Source organism: Seriola dumerili, unplaced genomic scaffold, assembly GCF_002260705.1.
Source record: "Seriola dumerili isolate Sdu_G_001 unplaced genomic scaffold, Sdu_1.0 BDQW01000191.1, whole genome shotgun sequence".
In the NCBI taxonomy this organism is placed as follows: domain Eukaryota; kingdom Metazoa; phylum Chordata; class Actinopteri; order Carangiformes; family Carangidae; genus Seriola; species Seriola dumerili.
In genome coordinates, this window is record NW_019174446.1 from 8,696,470 (window position 1) to 8,724,381 (window position 27,912).

Here is a 27,912-nt window from a genome sequence, read left to right on the forward strand (position 1 = left end):
GATGTGTCATTTTTACACACACATACACAAACACACATACATGAAATACATTATGTTGGAAATAGCGTGCACATTAACACCTACACACATAGATGGACAAACATACTTATAATGTAGGAGCATGCATGTGCACAAAAATGAGCATACATGTGTATAAGCCATTATGTCTGATAATGGTGTCTAGTTCTCTCTCTCTCTCTCTCTCTCTCGCTAAAAACACAAACACACTCGCACACGCACACACACAGATAATAGTGTCTAATTTAGGCCCTCATATCTGTAGAGTTCTCCAGAGGACTAGACCTCATCAGGAAATATATTGGTGACCTACATACTAGGAACACACAGACAGACAGACATGCACACGTGCGCACGCCCACACACACACACACACACACGCATGCACGCACACACACACACACACGCACAGACACACCAGCATAACTGTACATGTTTTGGCACTGGCACACAGACATCTATAGTACTTACAGGCAGCTGCAGTGCGTGCCTGCATGCAGACATGTGCACAGAAACATGCTGGTGCAGTCTGGGTATAACTGTGCCAACAACCCAATCGGAAACAGAAACACATACAAACACAGACTTGTAGGAGTGCAAGCATGTCTATGTGCTGTATACATGTCTTCTTTCACCCACTCTGCGAAACGCACCGACATAGTGTATGTAGGAACAGATGCATCCCATCCACTTGAAGCAGTCACACCTTTCTGCCGAGGGCAGATCTGCCAGAGATGCGATACAGTAACTGCACCCTGTTTCTGGTGGGAAGGACTGGAATCGCTGTATCTATGCTGTATTATGCATTCTGTTGGCACCAGACAGACCTCCAGTCATCATTTATCATTCATGGGCATCGTCTGTCAGCTTCACAGTCTACTAAATGGCCGAGAGGACCTGACAGCGAGTGGGAGAGAGAAAGAGAGAAAATCTCAACGAAACATTCCAGAAGGCCTGACTCATAAACAGTTATCACCACTGCAAACACCTAGACAGAGAGTAAGTCAGACACACTGAGTGATGAAGAGACAAGAGAGTGAGATGTGAGATGGCATTAAAGAGAGAGAAGATAAAGGAGATGATGATTATTACTTCTCTCATACAGCTCCTGATATCTTTGAATGACCTGGGGTCATGAAAATGTATTCAGTGGTAGGTTAAAGAGAGGTCTGGAGCCCCTGCTCTATGTGTGGAGACATACTCAGACATTTGTGGGTGACTGTCTGCTCAGCACTATGTTTATAAATGGCTAAAAGAACCTGACTCATATGTACTGTATTGGAGGCTATGTTTGAAGATTGAGATGGAACCGAGGTTAGGACCACAACTGGTGCAGAAATAGGCATTTGAACAGCATGGAAACACATTAACTATTTTCACGTTTATGGGTGGTGTGAGGGACTTGGCTCAATGGCAAAGAGGACCTGACTCAGACGTAGGGGTGTCTTTACTTAGCACTGCAGCTAAAATGTAATGGCAGCTTTTGGAGCTGGTGTTGGACCACAACTGATGGGAGTACTCGTTCAGTGTAATTACAATTAAAGCAGACACACTGCCCCGTCCATAGCGTGTTTGCATTAAGTGACAGATTGTGTTTGGATTTGTGTCTGTCGATAAAGGACACCTCAGGATAAAGTGGGAGTTTTATGACTGTGACAGAGAAATGATTTGATGTGAACTGGAGCTGCTGATGATGCAGCAGAAAAGTTGATTCTCCTTCACTCACAGAATGCGCCTAGAAGGCAGGCCCAGTCACTGATTGTGTAATTATCTGTTGCCTCAGTAAATCAGACGCTAATTACAGGCAGATTGCGTGCGCAAATTGAATGAAATTTGAGCTGTGCTTTCATGTGTGTAAATCTGGCCTTGAGTCAAAAGACTCAGGTAGTTTATTTCATTAATGGCAAGGACTCGTTCGAGGCAGGAGAGTTGAAACTTTGAACCCAGTAAGTTGATCAAGATGTTAATTAAATGTCAGACAGACTGACACGAGGGAGCTCCTAGCTGCCCTCCAGGAGGGCAAAATTAATATCTGCTTTAGTCATTGTGGACAAAAACATGAAAAGGCTGATGGTAAAATGAGCCCTCACCTCATGTTCACAGGCCTACAGAGACCTACAGCACAACAGCAGGAGTGAGAAAGGTTGACTCAGCAGTATGCAAGTTCTCCTCATGACACAGGATGGAGAAATGAAACACATATACAGTATCTTCTATGTGCATTTCACAGACAGTAGGAAAACAAAATATGACCAAAGTTTTGAAAAAGTTTCTCCAGGTTTCACGACCTTGCCAGACAACGAAAAGCCTCCTGTTCTATCTCGGGAACATAGAACTATGGCAAGGCAGTTTGTCTCCTGCTGCCTCTAGGCAAGACAGATAGAAGACAAATCGTCTATGCACCTACTGAGCGGCCTTACTGCTGTACACAGTATAGATTTATACTTTAAGGTGACACAGAGAGAGAGTATTTTCTTTTATGAGGGTTTAGCAATTCTTCAGTATTTATCACTGTTTCTGCTTTGATGCAGATTTAGAAATTTCTATTATGAAGATAACAAATTTAAAGGTTGTGCTGCTTTGTTGGAGCTATGAACTCTGAGTGCTTTCTAGCTATGCTATATTTAAATTTACTATACATATGTAGTTAATTATTTTCTTACCATTATTATTCCCACTGTCTTTATTTTCCTTTACCTACTATTTCCTTCTGCGGATGCATCAACAACTCAAATGAAACATGTCCCAAGTTGAAATTGAAAAAAAAAAAAAATGTTGAGGGTTCAGCGTGATGGTGATATGTCTCAATTGCAGGACGTTATTTTCATGAAATGAGACAGAAAGCGAGGGCGAGGCAAATTTAAAGGGACAGAGAACGTACAAGAAACTGACATACTGACAGAAAAGAAAAGGGGCGAGTGGAACAGAAAGGGTTTTGTAATCATATGTTCATGTGTGCTACCAAAGAGCTGAGCCACTCTTATGTAAACCAGAATGAAACATTCATGAGCAAACCATCGTCTCACTCTCAAGCCACTGGGATAGTGCATGAATGACCCATATGGTGTGTTGGCTACTATCTGAAACTCATCTATAGCGAAGGGAAACACTGTGAGAGGTTCAGTCTGCTGCTGAGATATCAAACCTGAGGAATGAAAAAGGGTATGTTGGAGGGCAGGGAATGGGCCCACCTTTATTAGCATTGATGGGGAAAAAAAAAATCTTACGTTGCCAGAGCAACTAAGTTTACATAAAAAACCTTAAGGAGAAATATGGAGAGGGGTGTTGGTGGTGAAGGGAGAAGGGAGAAGATGAAGGGCAGAAGCAGGGGTACATGAGGAGGAAGAGAGGAACGAGAAGAGAGACAGGGATTAGGCAATAAAAAGACAGATGAGATCAAGAGACAGATCTGACACGCTCAGGCAGCGTATGCTTTCTGTGAGCCTGGGAGCAGCTGAGCTAACCACACACACACACACACACACATGCACAAACGTTGTGATGTGGTTAGCTGTGACTTTGTCTGACTGGGTGTATAGATGAGATGCTTAGAGAGGGGTTGTACTGTAGGAAGTTGTGCCAGATCCGCACCACACCACACCCCAGCATCATAAGGAGAAGGGGACTTAGTGGGCTTTGGGCTTCTGTTGTGGTTTCTTTCATTCTATCCTTCTCTTTTTTCTCTCTCTCCCTCTCTCTCTCTCTATATATCTCTGTCCTTGCTGTCTGTCTGTTTCTCGGTCCAACGCTCCGTTTCCCTTCGGCTGTTTCTCTGCATTTTCTTCTCTCTATATCCATCAATCTTTCTCTCATCCTAAACCCATCCATCTCTCACTTTCTAACAGGCAATACAACGACCATGAATAACATTTGCAGGGGTCTGACGACACATCTGAATGCAGCCATTCAAATAGGCGGCGTAAATGTCTCGAGCTCAGCAATCTAAGCTCAGACAGGGAAACGGGACTATGAGGGGATCTCTGAAAGCCTTGTGACAGTATGAACACTGACCCGCTGGGATACTCAGGAAGTCTGAGTCACATCACTCCCACAAATGGTTAAAGAAGCTGATCTATGAGGCATGTGTAGACATAAGTGCAGTAACATGAACACAGGAGGAGTTTAGATTATGACTATAATAAGTATAGGAAACTCCTGCCAGAGAAACCACACTGCTCTGTGATCATAAGGTGGTGGGTTTTGTTGAGGTTTAGGGCTTCTGTTGTGGTTGCTTTGTACTTCAGTGCTATTCTTTTCTTTTTTTTTTCCCAGGATTATCATGACATGCACTTATTCTCAATCACTCAACCCCTGTCTCTCTCTCAACCCCAATCATTTTTTTTCTCCTACAGAGTGTAACTTTAATATCCTTTAATGACTATAATATGATATTTACAACAAATAGAGCCAGATTCTATCCTTTGAGTTGCTCTGACTTATAGCTGCTGTTGGAGTTTCTTCCCTCCTCCCTCCTCTCTGTTCTCAAATAAACCTTGCTTTGTCTGGGAGAGAAAAAAAGAAAAGGAGCTATACCTCATTTTACCTCATTCATTGAAAGAAATTTTAACCTGCCGTCTGTCACCAGGCGCGCAGGCTGGATCAAGACTCTAGAGGTCTGAGTAATCCCTAACTCACATGTATATAAAACCCACACGTTTCTATACGCACACAAGCTGCACTTGTGCACACATGGAAACTGACAATCAGATTTTCTGTCTATATAAACACACACACACACATGCACATTCACACACTCTTCTACCATCCACCCCCACATCCCTTCTTCCCCTGTTTCCTAAACCTCAAACACCCACACACTGTGTCTTGATTCAATTAAACCACAGTCAAGTCTATATTGTGACATACACCTCATGGAGGGAAGCGGGAAATGTGTGTGTGTGTGTGTGTGTGTGTGTGTGTGTGTGTGTGTGAGAGAGTGTGAGTGTGTGTGTGAATCAGAAAACATCATGACCTCCTTTGCCATGGCCCTTCCTGCTCATTGTGGTAATGGATGAGTGAACTTTGACCCCTTAATACATTCTATCCCTTCCTTCTCCTGCTGCTCTCTTTCTTTCTCTGTCCCCATCTTCTGCTCTTCTTTTCTTTTTTTTTTTTGTTCTTTCTCTCACTTCCTGTCCGTCTGTCTCTCTGTCTCACTCTCAATCTCTCTTCCCTAATGAGACAGGGACTGTCCTCCCTGTGGGGAAAGAGGTCAGTGCCCCTGACACACACATGCACACACACACACACATGCACACACTGAGATAAACATACAGACATAGACTCCACACATGCATACACATGCAGATAGGACACATGCAGACATGCACACATCTATGCAGATAAAAGGACAAACCCCCACCACCACAGTCGCACTCACACACACACACACACACACACACACACACACACACACACACACACACACACACTGACCCAGAAATCCCATCTCTATTATGCAGAACATCAGTTAGCTGATGGTGGAGCTGATTATGCAGCTACCCTCAGCGAGCCCACAACTCCCTGGTGGATATCTGCCTTTAAAACCCCAATCCCAAATGTCTTCTTAGCATATCAATAGAGAATTATATATTCCTAAACAGTGGGACTTGCATACATACAGCTTTTCACAACTTTCTCATCTCATCATGTCACAGGATGACCCTGTTTGAAAAAAGACAAGTTAAAGCAAACATTTCACACTAAAAGCATCCAAAAGTAACATTTAACTGTCACACTGATGTAAAGATTACAGAGGTTCCTCATCAGGAGTGGTTTTTCTGTCTATCATCATGTATTCTATAAATATTGTATAAGCAAGTGCACATATGTTATTTTCAGCTTGAAAATGAGCCAAAATCTTGCATGTAAAGTTTTATATTTCCTTGGCCATATAACTTTTAGTTTGTGTTGAAGCAGTCCACTACATGTTGGGAAATTCAGCTGTCGGTCAACTCACCTAACAAATGATGACAAAAACAGACACATCAGCCACAATAAACTGCTCCAGTGCTCTGTGCCGAGACTTTATAGCATACACCATGTCAGAGGTTGTAGCACTTTGAAATAGAAAATGTTCCAGAAGTTGCCATTTGACACATGAAACATCCAATTACTGACTTTTAATTTCAGTTGAACACGGGGGCGACCGAGACTCGGCAGGTAGCGTGTGTCGGCCACTAATCACAGGGTCAGCAGTTCGATTCTTGGTTCTTCCTGTCCATATGTCGATGTGTCCTTTGGCCTGACCACTGAACACACTGTAGTCAGATCAGCACCTTGCAAAGTAGCTTGTTGGTGTGTGTGTGTGTGTGTGTGTGTGTGTGTGTGTGTGTGTGTGTGTGAGAATGGGTCAATAAGAGGCAAACTTATAAAAGTGCTTTGTGCTGTATTGCATGCAGAACCTGTTAGATGAAGATTTTATGCCTCTGACTGGAGTCTTTTCTAAGGCAATTAAGGCTCATGTGTACTCTAATGTTTAATGGTTCCTCATATTACAGTGCCGCTAAAAGAAGACATGTTTTTGTGTTCAGAAATACTGAAGTTGACTTCAAAAGCAAACTTTATAATGTGATTTTCAGTGTGAAAACTTCTAGTACTTTAACTCTCCACTTTTTCACTTTCCACCCTCCACTGGCAATTGTTAATCAGTAAAAGGTCAGTTCTCTTGAATGTGGCTAGGGTCTTCTGTCAGTAGACATAATGAGTGCAGATGAGTTATCATGGCAGAATCAGAGAAGAAATGGCCTGATGGATGACTTGTTTCAGAATCGAAAATTTGACAGTAAGTCTTTCATTGCTGCACGCCGCATTCATCTTAAATCTGAAGTCTCCGGTACGATGTGAACACGTCAGCAGCAGCACAGAAACTAACTTCAGATCACTCTACAAATACCTTGGCTTGACTGGGTCCCAGAGGGCTGGCTTTATAGATTGGTGCAGTGCAGGGGTGAGTGGTGGTGACCCCCAACAAAGATTGCTTGCTAAGCAAATAAGCAAAGTAATCTGGCTCTGTGTATATGTGTGTGTGTGTGTGGGTGTGTGTGTGTGTGTGTGTATGTGCGCTCACATATATGTGTTCATACATGTTTGCATGTCTGTGTGTGTGTGTGTGTGTGTGCGTGTGTATGCCATACACTTGTGTATTTGTCTGCATATGTGCTTGTGTGTGTGAGTGTGTGTGTGGAATGTGGTCCCTCTTGCATGTTCATTGATAATGCCATGCATTGCCATTCTGCATGTTTTAGCTTGGTAATTGAAAGGCCATCTGTGGTCTTCTGGGGAGGTTTAGTAAAGGGTAAACTACGAGGCTCATTATTTTAGGAGAAGGAAGCCCCCTGAGGCCAAAACAAATAAGTTTGTGTCCAGTTTAACCTTCAGAAAACTCATTTACTGTAGGTAAGCTTTATGCATGTGCAGTATTCATGCATGTTCGTCAGGAGTTTGTGCAGACTTGCATGCATGTTCTCAAACAGCAGTAATAAAACAAAGTCAAGTTGACCTGTAGTTGTGGCCAGACACAACCAGCCGCTACTTTATCAAACAGACAGTGTTGCCTTAGCCAAAACTTTGTCCAACAGAGTATAAAACAAAGAAAATTGGTTGCACATAGTGAGTTTGTGTCTGCTTGTCTGCCTTTGTATGTCTGCTGGGTCCATAAACATGGAAGCAGACATGACCTGCATGTCTCAGCAGTTTCCTGTGTAAGCCGAGGTCTGTGTGTGTGTGTGTGTGTGTGTGTGTGTGTGTGTGTGTGTGTGTGTGTGTGCGTGCGCATGCGTGTGTGTGTGTGTGTTGATGTCCCTCCATGGTTCTCCTGTCACTCCTCAGACCTGCAGACACTATCCACTTTATTAGTGTGTCTCAGTGTCTGTGCACCAGCACATGTGTGTCAGCCTTTACATGTATGTCAGTTTCCATCTGTCTCCTGTCACCACCAGTCCTCTCTGCACCATTAGGACCTGTTAAGATCAGGGGTCATTTCTCAAAAGGTCGAAGTTCACTCTCTCAGAGGTGAAAAGTCACCAGAGTCAGGTCTGCTGTGAGGTGACATTGAACAAGTACACATCTGCAGCCTTGACAATTTAACGCCTTTGGGAACTTAGAGAACATCTCATGTGGGCGGCATACAGTGTACTCAACATAAAGACATACCACAGCGCTCTCTGATGAGTAAACTGACATGGGAACAGTGACAAGTAGTTACTCAGCAAAACTGAGTAATATAAAAACTAATGAATGACTTACAGTATGTTGCCAAGATGATATGAAAGCCCCTAATGATTAGGATTTAAACATTTCTCACTCAGGCAACTTTTGTTTGCTGTATCAGCAAACACACCAAACCTCTCCTCTCAAAGATCCAACCCTGGAACACTGACATAAAACCAACACTCAGATGTTTAATATGTTTATAAACCTAACCTCATGCCATCAGAATCATTTTAAAGATGCTTACAGTATATATAGGTGCTTTAATTAGTTTCCAAACCATTGTTGAAATATCTTGTAGTGTACTTGGTGAATACGCTGCTTAATATAGAAACATGTTATAAGAACAATAACAATCTCAGTAAGGGAGAACTGCCTGAGAGGTGACTCATTTAAGAACGTCTTGTGTCAGTCTGGGCTGAAAAGAAGACTTGAAAGGGGAGGAAGTCCCAAGTTCATCCTGGAATTAAGCAAAGGGACTGTTTGGCTTATATACACAGACATCCGTTAACATCCACACACGAACACACCCGCACCCTCGCACTAACACACACTGCCCAAACAAATATCTCACCCCAGCACCAAGTCAACCCATTCACCCAGCCCCAGCAATTAAAAACAAAGTTTCCCCCTCCAGCTAAACTCGGGCCTGACCGTAACTGATTCTGAGCTTTCAAGTGATTTTATTGAGTTCCACTTCTCTGCTGTTTTTTTGTTTTTTATTATTATTTTTATGTTGTTTTCTATACTGCTGCATTCTGTTTCATTCGCGTGTGTTGTAATGTTTGATAACTTGGGAGGACTGGTGAAATAAATGGCATCATGTGCCAATGCATTCCTTTTATGTGATGATATTTGATACAGATACAGCAGTGTAACCATGAAGCTTACAGAGGAGCTGGTGGAATATATCAAAACTCCAATCCAAGCAAAAACGTAACATTAACCCAGATTAACCACTTATACTTTTCATATATTCGCTCCTAACCCTAAAAATGATAAGACGCGACATGCACTAAATTTCTGCCTGCATTGTTTCTTCTTCATCCGTGGCTATAGCTGCACAGCCAGGGGTCATGGAGTTGGTGAACACACTGGAAAGAATGTAGCTAGGAGATGAGATAAGAAGTAATTGACAGTCATTAATGTGCCATAAAAAAAGAAACTAACAATTACATTTCCTTGTCTTACACATAAAGGTATTTTACATACCACAAATGGACAAATAAGCATATGGATGCACAACATAGAAAAGTGTATACACCACATATGAATGGTAATACCCCATACGCATGAATGCGCACAGCCTAGACAGACATAATTAAGGCTAATGTAAGGTTCTGAGTAGATGTTATCACAAAAGAACAAAGTAATGTTATCCAGCAGGGAAAGAGCCCAGAGCTACTCCTGCTGCTTTTCTTCTCCTTCATTTTATTGGCAGGAAAGGAACCTTGGTTTCCAAGGTGATTCTTTGTATTGTTTGGGGTGATTTTATTGAATAAAAAAAAAAAAAGATAAAAGGAAAAAAGAGTGGTTTATGCAGTGATCGATAAATAGTTATGTTACTGTAATCTTAAAAAACCTTTAAATAACAGGCTGCTTCATTATCGGTTTCCCACATTGCGTGCGGATCGCCTGCTTCTTTCCTGCCATTACACATTTTTTTCTCCTCTGTCTGTCTCATTCTTTAGAGTAAACGATCTTTTGCTCCTGTTGATAAAATGGTATAAATACAGACAGGGATACAAGGGATAGCTATTGAAATATGGGCTGTAATAAAGCTGAATGTCAGCTGTGCGTGTTATTATCTCTGAAACATGTTAGATCAATTTTGTGCACATTCCTCGATCGTCCATTCGTGTTTTTCTTCCTTAAACTACTCGCGTTAGTGAAAATCACTAAACCTCTGAATTTACTTCCAGCCTACACAAACTCAAACCCTCTAAACCCAAGAGTGTGTGGGACTGAGTGTGTGTGTGTCTGTGTGTGTGTCTCTGTGTGTCTGTGTCTGTGTGTGTGTGGACACACACACACATATGTATGAATGTGTGTCCATCTTCTGCCAGGTTGAACAGGATGTGGGAGGTCAAAGGAGAGGGTCGAAGGTCAAAGCCTGACTAAATAATTACCAGATACTCTTTCCAATGACACGCGCACATGCACATGCACACGCACACACAAACACAACACACACGTAATCAAACGCGCGGTTTCACGACTATATGGGTTGTTATTTTTGAGATGTCTGGACTCTGTCTTCCTCTGTGACCTCCTTAAGCTTGTGAACACACCTTCACTTATACACAAACACACACTTGAACATACTCTCATTCCCTGCCTGTCTCAGTGGCGCTCACACACTCACACACACACACACACACACACACACACACACACACACATAATGTGCCAGCCTGAAAGCTTGTCCCACTGACAGGCTATCAGTCAGGAAACAGAGGGGAGAAAAGGAGGCGAGAGCAAGAGAGAGAGGCAGGGTGGCTAGATTTAGCCTGTCAGTCACAAAAGGCCAAGGGTCGCACTGAAAGCCCACTGACATGTATGCACACACACATGCATGCACTCACTCACACATACAACCGTGTTCATCAAAACAAGGTCAGAAGTGGAGGGCAGACAGCTGGCTGGGTTTACAGAGAGAGAGAGCGAGAGCAGACTGCTGGGTAGTTTTACTAGCGTCTGCCCTTTAAATAGAGACTGGAAGAAAGTTTAAAGAGGGCACAAGTGAATGTTTACAGCAGGGCAGAGAGGTGCAAGCACTTATTTCAATTGTTGTGAATGGACTTAATATCAGTAACATGCCCACAAGAATTCATGGGCACATTTTAAGGGAATACTAATAATTCGATCAGCAAAAAGCAACTCTTAAAGATGCCATAATGTAATTGGATCACACAAAGTGCAAACTTTTGGCCTTGATATTTTTGCCACAAGCATTAGCACAGCTTAGCCCTCTTTTTCTGGCATCCTTTGTAAACTGTTAAAACAGAGGAAGGAAGCAGGTAAAACAAAAACATACTCCCTGTGCCAAATCCTCTGTTTTTCACTTCATGTCAGTGTGGCACACCTTGTAATCATCCACATCAGTCTAGACCAGGACAAGCCAATTCACCTCCTGTCTCTGGACTAAAAACTCCTGTCCTTTTAAGTCCACACACAGGTAATTAGTGCCTTAATGAGAAGACATGGACAGAAGTACACACACACACACTCAAAGACAAATGGGTATATCTGCACACTTAATCACACTAACGGCACATGTTCACAAACAATGTCATGCATTCAGACAGGTAAGGTTATACACACAGACACACACTTCCCCTAGACTCTCACCGACCATATGGCCTACAGGTCAAGTATTTGCACTCACACGCTCTAGCCAAAACACATGAGATGTTTATTGTCTCTGACTGCTGGAGAATGTGAGTATGGAAGGAGAGCGCAGTTGAAATCAGGTGGACAGAGAGTTGCTAGGATTATGTGGTAGTTTCTGATGTTATTGAGGGTGTTGGTGCCTTTTCTTAAGTTAAGTTACTTGTTTGTATGCAAGTATGTTTACACACACAGGGAATTCGATCTCTGCATTATTTAAACCCATCCACGAGTAGTGAGTGCACGCACACACACACACACACACACACACACACACACACACACACACACACAGAAGCAGTAGGCAGCTGGGGGTTAGGTCCATGGCTCATGGATGTTGAGGCAAGGATTTGAACAAGTGACCTTTCCGTCCCACTTCTCTAACCTCCAGATCACATCTGTCCCAAGCATTGAAAACCTGACACTTTTAAGCTGCAGGATTTCTTTGAGATCGTGGTGATTGTGCGCTGATGTTTGTCAGTTAGTACGTGACATTGTTTCCTTTCTTTTCAGTCAGTATCATGTGTCTCTCTGTAGGTGGGGTTCATTGCCTTATCTGTTCAGTGAATGTGCATATCCCTGGTTATGCTGCGGGTCCCAGATCTTATTCGGCTAATGCTGAGATTCCAGAAAAGACCATAGAAGGCAGCAAAATGTATCTGTATGAAAAAGTCCTGTAGGCCACTTTACATTTGTTTTGTGTTCTCAGTGGGATTTCATTTCATGGAGTACCACTTTTATCTGGAGGGACCCAACATGGGGCCCCAAATGCCCCAAGGATGGAAAAGCCTAAATAATGTTACCATTCAGCATAATACAAAAAGCCAGGCCAGACAGAACAACATGGGTGGTCAAGGTAGAGCAGCCAGGTGGGGTTAAAAGGAGGACCAGAGGAAAAGAGAATGGAGAGGAGCATGTGGTCAGCACAGCAGGAAACCCAGTGGTCATTTCACCCATGGACACACACACACACACACACACATACACACACCAATATACACACACCAATTGATAGACTTACTGATAAAGTGAAAGATGCATGGTTAGCCAAACATGGAGACAAACAGTGAGGCAGGCCAGAAGCCAGATGAACAGATAAGGATCCATGCAAGGCTACAGTCACACACAGACACACACAAACACAGAGAGACAAACTGGTCCACCTGGCAAGACAGGCTGAGTTTGCTTTGCCTGTGGGGATGATCAAGGGTGAGCTGGGATACACAGTGATCTGTCTCATTAATGTTGTTGCTGTCTGGGTCATAAAATCTACACCCCCCACCCCCCCACCCCAGCTCATGTAAGAGTAATGCTTTCCATGTGGTTTTATATTATCATCTAATCTCTCAGCCCACCATTGATCATTTGTGTGTCCACCAAAGGTGCATAATAAGTGAAGGTTTGTGTGTTTAAAAATTCAGCAGTGCACTGTATAAAAGTCTACGTGTTTGATGCAATATAGGTAGAGCATAGGTGAATGTGGAGGCAGCGGTAGGGTTGATATTTCATTTGCAAGATCATTTATATTTTTTATAAGGCTGTGTCAAGTACACTACAAAAAACATCCATCTTAACAAGTAATATCATCTCACAATCAGCCTTGGTGAGAGGTCTGTGTGGGACTGTTTCCAATGCCGCACCTGCCTGCAACTCAGTATCTAATAAAACTCAGCCCCATCCCATGGGACGAAGAAGACACATATTGCCCTTATGGATCTTTTTAATCTAAAAAAATGCAATTACAGTTTCTCAGCTGTTTACTAACCAATGTTTTCTTTTTTCTTTTTTCTTTTTTTTTGGGGAGGGGGAATAGCAATAGATACAATCCACATGTTAGAATATCAGATTTCAGAGTAGCATTGTTTGTGTTCCTGTTATCAAAATGAAACCATCTATACACAATACATAAAGTTAAGTGTAGTTTGCTAATCAGATCTGGGCACATGCAGTTTTTTGGGAAACAATGCATGATTAATAATTGTAATAAAACAGTATAGTGATATGAAATTTCCAGTGGTGATAATGACTCTGACTGCATGCTCCTACCAACATGAGAGCAAACACACATATCTGCTCCTACAACGGTCGTTTTGGGGTCTCGCAGGCGCAGTCTCACAGAAAGCGGAGTGATTTTTAGGGGCCGTGCGAGTGCATTTAAAGACAAAAGGCAAAACGAGATCAGGCGCCAGAACTGATGCGAAGACACACCCGTGCAATTTCAGGTTTCTGATGACCTCTGAGTACAGGCAGGGGCTGAGCTGAGAACCAATATAGTCCCTGGCACACGGCCACACACAGGGTCAAGTGCGCATGTCACTCGCTAGCATACAAGCTAATGTCTGTGTACAGCTGATACATGTGCTGTTTAGGGCAAATAAACACAAACGGTCCATCGGTCGTTCCATATCCGTAATCCTCTGCGAATTTTAATCTGTAGTTAAGCAACTCTATATCCATTTTGTGACATGTCGAATGTGTTCTATTCAAAACACTTCACTTAAACAGGCCTTGACTATGTCTAAGTGAATTCATCCAATGTGTGTGTATTTATGGCTCTGTGTCTGTAAATGCAGCCATAATCAAATATTGCTTTTTACATGCTTTCTGCTTTGTATTTGTACTAAACTTTGTATTTGTACTATCAACACTGGCTATCAGTTTACTTGCATGTGTAACAGTTTTTCAACCCTCAAAGTCTTTCTTATTAGGTATGTCTGCCAAGCTGCTCCACCTAACAAGAAATGATTTGAGAAAAAAAAGGAAAGAAAAAAAGTACCAGAGCAAGATAGACGCATGAAATTGTGTAGAGTGGCTACCAGCTACCAGAGCACTGCTACCTGTATATTCACGTTCATCTCAGACTATAATAGCGCATTATTACTACGTGGTCTAACAATCCAATCTGATGGCAGTAAAAAAAAAAAAAAAACTCCACCCAGCCACATTGGGAGTGGAGAGATTGCATGCAAACGCCTTCTCTCTTGCTAAATCAGGCGAGGGGAAACGACGCATTGCACAATGGCTCTGTTGTATTATTAGCCCCTCAGAGGAAGCTACAATTGTCGTATCAGACCCCCCCCCNNNNCCCCCCCCCCCTCCCCTCCTCCCCCCAGTAAGTCTGGGAAAATATCAGCTTCCTGCCCATGACTTCAGGGTTTAGCCTGAGTAAGCGTTTGCCTCTGCCTTTCTCACTGCTTCATACACTTTCTGACCCTGTTTCTCTCTCCACCACCACCCCCCTCACTCCCCCACCCCTCTCACTTCACAGTTATTTGGCCGGCTCCTTGTTTACCCAGATCAAACTTGTCAGGGAAAGCCAAGTGAGTTTAAACAAACACACGCTCACACACTCAGACACAGACACACGGCGATCAAAAATTAGCTGGCAACAAGGCACCACAAAACATCACTGCTAAAACACCAACTGAACCAGTATCTGATTCTCATTCAGTACACCAGAGATTATTGCTGTAATTTATGCTGACATAAATAAATCATTCAAATCTGTGTGTGAGCATGTGCGTGTGTGCACATGGGAAATGAGATGGAGAGGATGTGAGGGAGGCTGAGAAGGAGTGATAGTGAAATGAGAGACAGACAGCATTTCATTTATTATTATTATTATTGTTATTATTATTTCCTCTAATGGTTAGACTTGGTTTCCCAAGAGCTCTTCTCAGCCTCTAATGCTCAGTGGAAGCAACAAGCTCTAAAAAAAAAAAATCAGAGAGAGACAGGACATCTCCTTCCAGCTTATCTGGTTGGTAGCCAGTCTGTATCTCCTCGGGGCAGCACACACTGCCTGTCTGACCTCAGCCGAACTCAACTCAACTGCAACAGTAGTCCCACTGCTGATGATGTGGAGCTGAGAGAAAGGGAGTTTGAAGAGAGCTGAAGAGAGAGAGGGAGGGGAGTGGGAGGGAGAGAGAGAGAGAGATGAACTCTCTGTGCATGTCCCTGGTGAAGAGGCAAAACCCAAGACATCCCCTCCATTAAATTGCTGCTCCATTAAATTACAAAACTGATTCAGTATTCAAAAATCAGTAAAACCATATGTTATCCTTTTTGCTGGAGTCATGGAATTAGGCACCACATAAAACAAAAATCCCATAAAATACTTGATGGAGAACTCATTTTAGCGAAGTGTGTCATTAAAGTTATGGCTGAAGCAGACACATTGTAACTTGTGCATGGTCAGCGAAACTGAAACATGATGAAATGAAATATTAAAGGAATAATTTGACATCTTGGGAAATAAACTTATTCACTGTCTCACTGAGACTTAGATGAGAAGATCGATATCCACTATGTAGTTTCTGTATTTTAACTATGAAGCTATCTGTTCCTTTAAAAAGAATTCAAATCTCATTTCGTATATTTAGAGTCCCTAAAGTGTATTGTAAAGAATAGTCTATGGTCTATGATTTTTCAGTAGGATAAGTGATTTATCCTCATTTTATCTCATTTACAGCGTGAGAGATGAGATTACAGTACAGACACTGATTCTGCTTATGATTTACTGTCATTTACCTATGATCATCTTCTTTTCTTTGTTATTAAACTAATTTGTGAGTATCCTGCTCTAAACAACATCTCCAGAAGACTGAATAATTCTTCCTGGGAGTGACATGAGGTTAGCTAATCCCACAATGCTTTGCAGCTCCACTCCCTCAGTTACATGGACAGATTATTCACTTTTACCGCTCGGCTGCTTTGATAAAAACATCATCTTGCACCTTGCACCATCTTGACCTTACTGGCTTCAGGCCACGCAGTCAACAGTTGAGCAATCCGAAGCTCTGCAACTTTTTGAGTTTGAAACTAAGGCTGTAAGATAACAAGACATGTGCTGCAATTGACCATTTTAATCAATTTGAAAAGTTCATTACATTTCAAAAGGACAGCAGTAGAATGGGAGGCTCTAAAGTGACTTAAGTGACACTGGACTGCTCCGGCAACGCTAGCCAATCGCCACCATACACTGTATTTGAAGATGGACGTCGCCCCTGTGACGTCACCCATAGCAAAAATAGGCAAAGAGGTGCGGCGTGTGTGGAGCCGAGACCTTGGTGCATGCCGGTTTTATGGCAAGCATCACACACCTGTCACTCAAAGCGGCCACGCCCTCAATTATACACAACTTTTAGCCTGAGTATAATTTTAAAAATTTTGGCATTTTAACATAGGAGTCTATGGGGATTGACTTGCTTTTGGAGCCAGCCTCAAGTGGCCCTTCAGGGAACTGCAGTTTTTGACACTTCCGTTTTGGCTTCATTTTTCAGGCTTGATCGACACCTACAGCGAGGCAGACCTTAAAAAAAAAAAGCTGCGGGCACACCTACCAGCCGACATGGAAAAACACATTTCCCTGGATAACATACGACTGGACACAAGATAAACACCAGAACGTCTCCAGGAGTTTAAATCTGGATGCAGTTGGTGATGAATTCCTCAAGCACTCGGCCTCAAGGAGAAACACCATTCTTCTGAGGGACAAACATCTGTACTGGTGAGTAAGCCTATGATAGTAGGTGTCTAAGTGTTTGAATGAAACCTTGGTTGGTTGCATCACTGTGTTGTTTGTCGAAATAGCATTCAGCGTGGCACCAGAGCAGGTGTGTACATGGTGGGCGTGTCAGTGAATATAGGGGTTGTAGCTATGTGTTGATTTTGTGTGCCGTTTATTTCATTTGATATTCATTTAACTTGCTTGGTTGTAGATGGAATTGTTTGGTTGTTTGTTTGTTTTTATTATTATTTATTTCTAGTGAGGTGGTTGTTGGTCATAGCGATATCTGATTGATCTTATATGGAAACATGTCAGTCATTGAACATTATAAACACTTTGTATATAGCGTCAAGTTTCAGGCAAACACAGGGGAAAAATAAAATGAAAAAATAAAGCCAATAAAGTATATTTAAAGTTGAAAGAAGTTTGATGTGAAAAAGACAGCGAGACACAGAGAAGACAATGAGAGAGAAATGCATGCAGAAGTGAGACGTGGAGCAGAGAGAGTGGAGATCCACAGTTGCTGATGGAGGCTGGGAGTAGGGAATGAAAGGAGGAAGGAAAGAGTGATGGAAGGGCAAGGAGAGGGTGAGGAATGGACAGGAGGAAAGACATGAGAGAGAGGGAGAAAGATAAGGAATAAAAGGGAGAGTAGGTGTTCAAAGACATAGTGAGGGAAATGATGGAGCTGGCACCAAGGAGCAAAGGTAGAGAGGGGGAGTGATGAGTTCGGAGGAAGAGTTCAGCAAAGGCCTTGGATCCAATCAAAAGACTGTTTTTGATTATGTTTTTCATTTCACCTAAAATAATGTTTCAGTAGTCACTTGCTCATAGCTAAGCACCAGCCTTGGTCTTTGAATGGATACACGCTTTGAGCACAACATTTCTCTGTGGCCCCACATGAACTGCTAAAGCTCACTGCAGCTGTAGTTCGGCGAACCAAGCAGTGTGGGATTAGCTAACCTTGTCTCATTCCGGTAACCCATGAAGAATTATTCAGTCTTTTGGAGATGTAGTTTAGAGCAGGACACCTGGTTGTTAAACATTGCTTGAGATATTTGATCCCAAGGGTGACTGAGCAGAAGCAGTTTTGGTTGCATGAATGGAATAAAGCTACATTATTTATCAATTGACTGATATTATGTTTAAACCGGAGGTATGGTAATAAGTCTTGGTTCGTTAAGTTGGACGAGATTGACAAGTGAAACCACAGGAAATTTGTTTTATTATAAAACTGCCATAATGTCTTTAACTCTCACTACAGTTCAGATGACCTCTCAAATGATGTAATATATAAAATATACAAAAGATATATTAAAAACAAGAAATTTGCTATTTGTATTTGTAAAAACAATTATTGAAATCAGGATTCAGTATTCGTATTCATACTGTAGATCTAGTGCAGAGGAGTGGAAGCAGCGAATAGTATGGTATTTTCTTTACATCACTTGTATTCTTTGTGAGACAAATGTTCATCAAACTTTTATTATATAAAAAAAAAAAACAAACAAAAAAAAACTTTCTTTGACAACTCATTTTGATTTTGGGGTGGAATTCTCCTTCAAAGCTTAAACATAATGCTATGGGATACTGCTGCAAAAGCCAGGAGAAGTATCGGCGGCAACCGTCATAAATATATGATACATTACTACAACAAATTATAGCTGAAATTTTAGCCTGGCACACACTAATTCCCTTCAGACATAAAATATTGATTACGATCGATATAGAAGTGCGAGTACAGAAAACTGCAAAACAGTAAGTTTTACAAACAGCGTGAGGTCTCAGAGGCAGCAGTGTTTACAAGAACTGAACAAAAACAAACTGTGCACACATACAGAACTGTATGGTCTCACTTCATTACAAGTGCATACAGAAGTTCCTCACAGGCGCACATGGTCACATCAAATGCACAAAGTGAAACAAGCACATGTGTAAAACTCCTCAGAGACAAACTTGTTTTTCAGAAACACACCAAAAGTGCTAAACAGTAGCAAAGTGTGCACATTTCCTGTGAAAAAAAAAAACACACATGCATAACTTTCTCTCACAAACACAAATACGTCGAGACGTTTCTCAAAAACACAAACTCGTAAATACGCGTGAAGCCTCTAACAAATGCATAACAAAACCTGCATGTGTCGAGCCCTTCGCAAGCTCATACATATATGCATAAAGGTTCTCACATGCACACACGTGCAGTGCTTCTGTCTGCCTCCCACATGTACTGTAGCGTTTGTGACGCATAGGAAAAGTCATTAGACCCGCACTTCCTCTCCAAACTGAAGAAAAAGAAGAAAAGACTGTCTTACATGAAACACACAGGAAATGTGTGGGTGACTGCCTGTATGCAAGTGTGTGTGTCTGTGTGTCAGTTTGTATATTTGTGTGTGCACATGTACACGCATGTTTCCCAGTCTAAAGTTCTGCCCCTAGGGCTGGTGACCAAGGTCTTGTAATTGCTTGCCTTTGATTGCTTTCATTGAGTAGACTACAGCAACAATTACAGCCAATTAAAACACACAGCTAAGGCTTGACTTGCTCAGCAGATGAAGTTTCAGACCAGGATCATGTGGGTCCAGCATTTGGCCAAAGCTTCACCCCCTAATTTCCAGGTTTACACTTAATTGGATTATATCAAAGTACCCACTATAATCATGTGATGTCATTTTTCTTTTTCTTTTTGAGTAATTATCATTTTTGTCAGTGCAGCAAACATTTACTCAGTACATCAAAAACCAGCTGTAAGAGTTCATTTCCCCAATCAAACATGAAATAATTACAGATTTTTACCAATACAAAACACATAGTGCTGATCATTCTGGTTGTGTTTTTCAAATGAGGCAACAAAATGTAAAACATCTAAACACATATCTGGCTTCAACTGCACATTTTCTAGAGTTTCACAAGTTTCATTTCTCCCTACACAAAGGTACAAACAGCGAGAGCTTCTGCTTTTTGATGGAACTCATGGTTATAATTGTGTAACTAATCACTTGATATATAACAGTTTGCGTGTACGTGTGTGTGTTTTTCATGTATCTTCCTTTACACGAGCTTAAATTTTGCATAACGTCCAAACCAGCACTTCCTTGTGTGACTGTGCGTGGGTGCATGTTTATCTGCATACTCAGTCAACATCAACAGTCTGTGGTGTGTCTTTCTGTATATGAATGTACTGTATATGCATGTTCAGTAGGTGTGTTTGTTGGTGTGTGTGTGTGTGTGTGTGTGTGTGTGTGTGTGTGTGTGTGTGCGTGGGTGTGTGTGTGTGTGTGTTCTTCTCCAAACTGGCCAAAAGGCAATTGAAATAAATGATCCACTGCAGCAGTTTGTGAGACAAAAGTGTGAGACAGGGAGAACAGGAAGAATATAAAAGTGAAATAGAAGCTGTAAGAAATCCAAAACAACAAAGACAGGAAGAGAAGATAGAAGGCGGCAGAGGGAGAATCCTGGGGTTTGGACATCTGCTCAAGCTTCAGGAAACTCAATCACTTCATGGCTGAAGGTGGAAGTCTTACCTGCCTGCACTAAATCATGTCAACACACACACACACACACACACACAATGCCATGAAAATAGCACAGACAGGTGAAGGACAGCTTTTCTGACTTCCATGGGGAAGACTACTCCCCCTCTCACACACACACACACACACACACACACACACACACACACACACACACACACACACACACACACACACACACACACACTAGTGGATTATTTGGACACTGTGTCTCATCTCTGTTATGAACATCTGTCACCTCAGCGGGATCCAAACAGCTAATAAACATGCAAACGCATGCTCATGTGCGAACACACACACACACACACACACACACACACTAACAGGCATTATCTTTTATTTCTCTCTCTCACTCTGTCACACACACACACACACACACACACACACACACACACACACATCTCCATCTTCAGTCAAAATAGATGGCTAAATTTTGCCCAGTCTCCATGTCTTACTGTTTCAGTATTTTATCAGTCTGTCTACATACACACCTGCACCCACTGACAACCAGCATAGCTAAGACCTCCACATCTCTGGTTTATGCATTCACTTGCTTTTGTACCTCTCCATGTTCATACAGCAACATTTAATTCACACTGATCTTTATGCAATAAGAAACTGTATTATGCTGCAAGACATCTGTCCCTTAAGATCCCCTGGGGTATAACTTTCCTCACTGCTAACTGCAAACAGTCTTTCAGGTGCTGTTTATTGGCACATGAAAAGAGAAGAAGGTCTGTTCATGTGAGGTTCACCTCTGAATATTCCACACAGAGCTGGAAATCCCCCCCCCCCCCCCCCCCCCCCCCCCCCCCCCCCCCCACCCACACACACACACACACACACACACACACACAGTAGAAGAAGACACTAAAACATGCAGGTGTTGCAAACTGTAATCTTTAGCTTTTGAGCTTTAGGGTGAACATTTTGTATTGCACTGCTCAAAGGGAAGACTTTAGTGTTTCAACTTGTAATCTTAAAAAAAGAGTTTTTTTGGTGTGTGGGTCTGATTGCGCGCATGTGTGTGTGGGTGTGTGTGTGCGTGAGGTATATATATTACTCATGTTGTGGGGACCTAAATCTGTTTACACAGTTACATCATGCAGACTTGCCTTGCTTATGGGGACAAAAAGCAGGTCCCATAAGGTCTTGATGCTGTCTACCAGTTTCAGTTATTCTTTTTGAGCAGCAAATAAATCCAACTTTTCAGTAAATATTTGTCACAAAATGCATGACAACCATGTGTTCCACAAGCCCCTGAAATGTATTTTTACACCATGTTACATCCTCAAACTGATGTAGGTTCTGTTTAAAGATGACAAGACATTGAGGGGAAAGTTGATGAAGCAGACTGACAAAATGCCACCAAAACAGCATAAGGCTTAAACTTGTCTCCCACTTTCAACATTAACTTTGCATGTGAAAACAGTCAATGATTATCTGTCAAACATACAGAAAGTTTTGCTGGTTAGCTAATTGAGGGTGCTCTCAAACTGTGGTAAATGTTCCATCCTCTTTACTTTCACATTCAGACCTGGTTTTTGTGGGTTTATGAAATTTCTATGTCAACATTTCCCGTTTCTAACTGTAAGCACCCCGCACACAAATGAACCGATAGTACCATTATGAACTCTCAGAGAACTGTTGCATCTAAAATGTCAGTGTCGACTGTGGGAAAACTGCTCGAAGTTGTATGCATAATGAAGGGGCTATACGGACAGAGGTAACCCTGTGTTGGAATGTCCGTCCTGTCAGTTGTATTTAATAGTTTATAGTATATACAGTATTTATACATTTCCTTTGCTCCTCATTTCTTATCGTGTGGTCTGGCAAAAAAAAACAAAAAAAAACATATGCTAACATTAAATTACACCAGCATTGCTCATTATCAGGCATTTCTATAAAACACTGCTAAATCACATGTATATTCATAATTTTTGTATGTATTTTTATACATCCAATATTACCATCTAATTACATCATAAACATACGGAGCTCAGTAGCTGTAATTTAAAAAGGTTATTAGTGTATATTGCCAGTAAAAAACACATTAGCTTAGTGCCTTACCTTGGCAATCCAATTCCCCTGAACATTCCCATTGTAGAGGTCTAGAGCCAGGGAGGATTCCTCCAGTGTTAATTAAACTGTCTGTCTTGGAGAGAATTAAGGTCGTGATCTCCCAGACCTCACCACTCCCACACTCCCTGAGAAGAAAGGAGAGAAGAAAAGAGACTTAATGAAGGAATAAAAGGATGAAATGACTTAATGAACCGCCTAACGAGGCCTGCGGCCGTTTAATAAGGGCTTATTAAAGCTTAATTAGAACAATAATCCAGCTTGTTTGGAGTCATTCAGTGTTGACTTGTGGCTGATTGTATTTTTATGATAACTGGATAAACAAGGATGCACTGTCATACCACAGGAAGGAAGACGTGTGTGTGTGTGTGTGTGTGTGTGTGTGTGTGTGTGTGTGTGTGTGTGTGTGTGTGTGTGTGTGTGTGTGTGGGTGTGTGTGTGGTGTGTGTGTATGTATGTGTGATGTGTGTATGTGTGTGTGTGTGTGTCCCACAAAGAGGGACTCCAAGGTGAGAGCTTCAGGTGACCTTCAAATCAGATAGAGGCCCTGCAGTCACATGCTGGAGTTTGATTTACATCCATCATCCGATTCAAACACTCTCCCAATAACCATGTTGCTCCATGGATGTCAAGGTAGCTCCTTTTGTCAACACTTAATGATCGGATTTTCATCATCTTTAAGACAGTGGCCTAAGGCTTTGTCATAAAATACTCTCACATCCCTATGAAAGAGCTACAGCTCAAAGCACCAGACATGCTATTACACTAACACATGCTGCATTTGGTCACATGGATCCTGGATCCTTTATTCTCCCTCATTATTTAGGGACACACTAATTTACGGACTAATTACAAAACTGTCACACTATGAGACCTGACTGTAAGATCATGCTTTAGGATCTGATATACAGAAGCTGCTCTATGGACTTAAGCAAATGAGTCACATGGTTTGTATAACCCTAATGATTCAGCTGTTATTCGCCCTTCCTCATTGATTTAAACACAACACACAGTGTTTCCTCTATAGACATCAGAATGACTCACGTGAGTCAGAGACCAAGCTGCATTGTGCCTGAGAGAGTGTAAGGTATACTGAGCACTTGGGGGCTTCAGATTTTCATTATTCAGACAGTGATGCCATCACCCCTTAGAGGGCTGAGTCAACCGCAGAGCGCTCTGTATCCTACTGGTATGCCAAGCTCTGCTCTCATTACTATGGTTCTCTGTTCTGTGATTCATTTTATATCAGTGATTCAGATTGTTAATGCCCACAGGCTCTTATATTGAGTTACCAAAATCTTGTGGTCCCAACAATGAAAGGAGTTACTCATCCTTCTTCCTGATCATGTGACAACCTCAGATGACCCCGTTAAACAATACCACACAGTACGTTTGTGACATGTTGATTCAAATGAATATAAATGCGGCCACACTGGACTGTACGTGCCTGACATACACAGAGACAGATATTGTATCGTGTGTAATGTAATGGTATACTGTGGAGAAATGTATTAAAAAAAGTAGATCAGGAACAAAAATGATGCCAAGGACATGGACGGGGACGTGTATGGAGCTCATCATCCTCATGATCAGGACATGTCGATCAAGATTCAGGCACTTTCTCAAACATGCCAACTCATAAAGCTAACAGCTATGAGTCAAACTCAATATTTCGAGCTCTGATCCAGTCCCAAAGTGTTTGTAGAGTAAATAACATGAAATAAATTTGCTGAAATTGTGTGGGGGCCTAATTGGAGTGACTAGTAAGCAGAAAGCAGCTCAGCTAAGAGTGATGCACTGATACTCCTTGTCAATCAAGCTTCCAACCCAACTCTCTTTAAGCTGTCATATCTAATATAAAATATGTATGTATGTATGTAATATTTTTTTTTCAAATCTCCACCAACACTGACATTAGAAGATAAAAAAATTGCTGCTGAGACCATGTGATGTGCCTTTATCAAGTCAGAAGCAGCAATCCTTCAGTACCATGAGAATTCTTTTAGAGTCAGCATCGAAAGGTCATTAGAGGAACTGCTCTCAGGAAGAGAGTGAAACGAGCAATTAGCCTAATACAGTGTGTGAGTGAGTAAAGATGACTCAAACACTGACACATGAGCAAGATAAATACACACAAACACACGCACACTCTGACACGTGTTCAGTACATTCTATACTGTATATATGACTTTGTGTACACACTTCTTACACACACTACAGTCTGGCGCATTAACTGATGCATATTGCTAGAGCTCGATTTAAGCAGGATGACATCACCTAGCTGTCAGCTCTCTGCGGACGCACACCCCCATTGCTGTAGCTGTGTGTGTGTGTGTGTGTGTGTGCGTGTGTGTGTGCGTGTGTGTGAGTGTCTATGTGTATATGTGTGTATATGTGTGTGTATGAGTGTGTCTCTGGCATTTGTGGCATTTTGCATTTTTTTACTGTGGCACATCATCTACCACAAATTCACACACACACACACGCTGTGGTCATCATTTCCCACCAGGCTGTCACTTTCAGGGTGCTAATTCACCAGAGTTCTACACACAGCTTTCTAAGTCAGGTAGCATTTACCCAGCCAGAAGGATTTAATTCATTTTGCCTGTAGCACTTTTGGCTTAGTGCTCTATTTTCAGATCTAAACATGATGGGTTTTAAGTTTTTAACCTTGAGCACTCCATTGTGGTTATTGAAAACACTTTCAACCGTCTCATTTCTCGATGAAGATATTCGCGCATACACGTCTTAAATGCAGGAGCGTTGGAAAGTGTCACTGAGACCAAAACATTAAGATGATCTATAAATTGTGATGCTGAGCAAGGCCAGTGTGTGGGATATTCTTTTTTCTTTTTTTTTTTTAACTTTTCATTTCCTCATTTTTATATCAGTTTCAAGTTTTACACTGCGCTCCCACTGTCTGGGAATTATGTCATTTAGCCAGAGGGCAGACTGAAGTCGCACTCTAGAGTGTTATTAAACGATTTTAGGCATCGCAGTGTGGATACGCTTGGAGCATCACACGTGTGACAGCATTTCATGAGGAAGGTTTGAACCCTCCCAGTCACAGTTCATGGACCATGTCTCTGGCAAGTCTGTTGCTCTGCTAAAACACTTCAATCCCCTCCATTTATTTCCAGAACGCCAAACAGCTGACGATTCCTGCAGAAGGGCCAACGATTTCCATTGTTGTCATACGTTTCCCCTCTTCCACACATATGTCAATTTTATGTCAGAGGATTAGGGATGCCAGTTATTGTTCTGCAGCATGAGAATGATGTCAACTTTCCTACAGGGCCTTTTCTGTGAGATGTAGACAGCAAAGCAGCTGACAATTCCTGCAAAGACGCCAACACATCACATCATTTACAAAACTACTTCCCCGCTCTTCAGCTCTGTCAGTCATACACTGGAGAGTTATAGAAAGAGGGGGGGAAAAAAAAAAAGAATGATGTCATGTTTCCAGCAGGGCTTAAAATCTCAGAGTTATTATGCGAGTGCGCTGAGCTTCGGGAGATGATGATGATGATGATGATGATGATGATTATGATGATGATGATGGTGGTGATGGTGGTGCTGGTCAGAGCAGTGGTCATGGTGGTGACGGCAGTGATGATGTAATCTTCCCCAAAGCCTTTTCGCTTTCAGTTTAACAGCATGAACGGTTTACCACTTCTCCATTGGTAGTGCTGTGGAGGAGGAACCAGCTGATTTACTTCTTTTAATAAAAAAAAAAAACCCTTGTTGAGTTGAGGAGGCACCACGACTCTTAATGTCCTCATTAATGTGCCTATTAATATTAATATCATTAATGTACCATAAATTGGAGGGGAAATTGAGTTTACTTTGAATTATTACATGATGTCATTGTCTTACAGTGTTCACCAGAAAATTATACCCCACTATCAAATTTCTAATATTTTTAAACACTCTCAAATTGTGAAAAAAAAAAAAAAGTAATCTGAATGGGTAAAATATTTAGTAAGTTGATCATGTAATAAGGTCCCACACATATATTAACATACCATTACACTATTAAGCTTTTGCTTTTCATTATAACTCATTTTTGCTCTGGCAATGTAAATACAGTAATATTGGCTCATGTTAACCTCACGCATTAGGTGTTATCATCAGATAACACCTACAATACAGACCAATGTTAAAGATATTAGGCAACAGTTTGGAAAGTGATTGCGTTTGATGCCAGTTTTTACATCATCGGCTAAAACACGCCTCTTGTGACAAGGTGTTACTCAAAAATAAATCAGGCAACAGCAGTGCCTTTTCTGAATCAAAGCCACAATCTTTTGTGAAGTCTAAACTGCGGGCTCCAGTTCTGAAGAGGCAGTCCATCCTCTATTGCCCTACTCAGCAATGATGAGACACTGCGCTCGCTGTTTGTCTTCTTGTCAAAAGCAATTACTTCAACATGCTCGAGTTTCTAATGTGAGTGAATTACAGTGTATCATCATCCCCTGCTCTCGGAAAAAACTGCAGCCATCATTATTTCCATTGTTTTCAATCGTTCTTAAGGTTCACTTATTTCTAAAGATTCCCTGTTATTTTCCAGTTCCACCCCGATGTGTTAGTACTAAACTATAAATTATGTCACTCTGCCACTGGGCTTCTTGCTCATTATGGCTAAACTGATAACACATGCAGAGGCGCTTTAACTGTTAAAACATCTCTGCACTGAACAGCTGACTTCGCCAGAGCTTTTAAAGGGCTAGTGCATGTAAAAATCAGTTTGAAGCTAAAAATCAATTTCTTCAGCCATGTCGTAGTAAAACACATCAATATAGGCCAGAATGTCAACATTACTTTCATATTGTAAAGGTTGCTACTGTTGCAAGCATGAGAGCTTCAAAGCTCTTCCTGGAATTAAAATTTAACACAGTCTGGTCCAGATATTGGGGTTTTCACCCTGCCTTTGGTCTCCAGTACATCACACCAACAAATGTAGTGTAGTTTTGAACCTTTCTGAACAGTGCACAGAGAAGCCAAAGCTGAGACTCATACTCTGACACTTAGTGGGCATCTTTATCTTGGTTTGTTTTCACTGGTTTCAGTTGTTTTCAACAATCTCTCCCATTTCCTACATTTTCCCAGTTACACCCCTGTGTGTTAAAACTATATCTAGTTTTACACGGGGCATGATGTCATTCTGCCTGCGGG

At 41.7% G+C, this 27,912-nt stretch overlaps 1 long non-coding RNA gene across 2 annotated transcripts in view; it reads right to left on the reverse strand.

Annotated features, from left to right (window-relative positions):
- LOC111227778 overlaps positions 1 to 27,912 on the reverse strand; it is a 96,792-nt gene that overhangs the window by 24,395 nt on the left and 44,485 nt on the right. For both annotated transcript variants that reach the window (XR_002665357.1, XR_002665358.1), the window contains exon 2: positions 22,729 to 22,865. This is a non-coding gene — a long non-coding RNA (uncharacterized LOC111227778). The remainder of the gene's footprint in view (positions 1 to 22,728; positions 22,866 to 27,912) is intronic.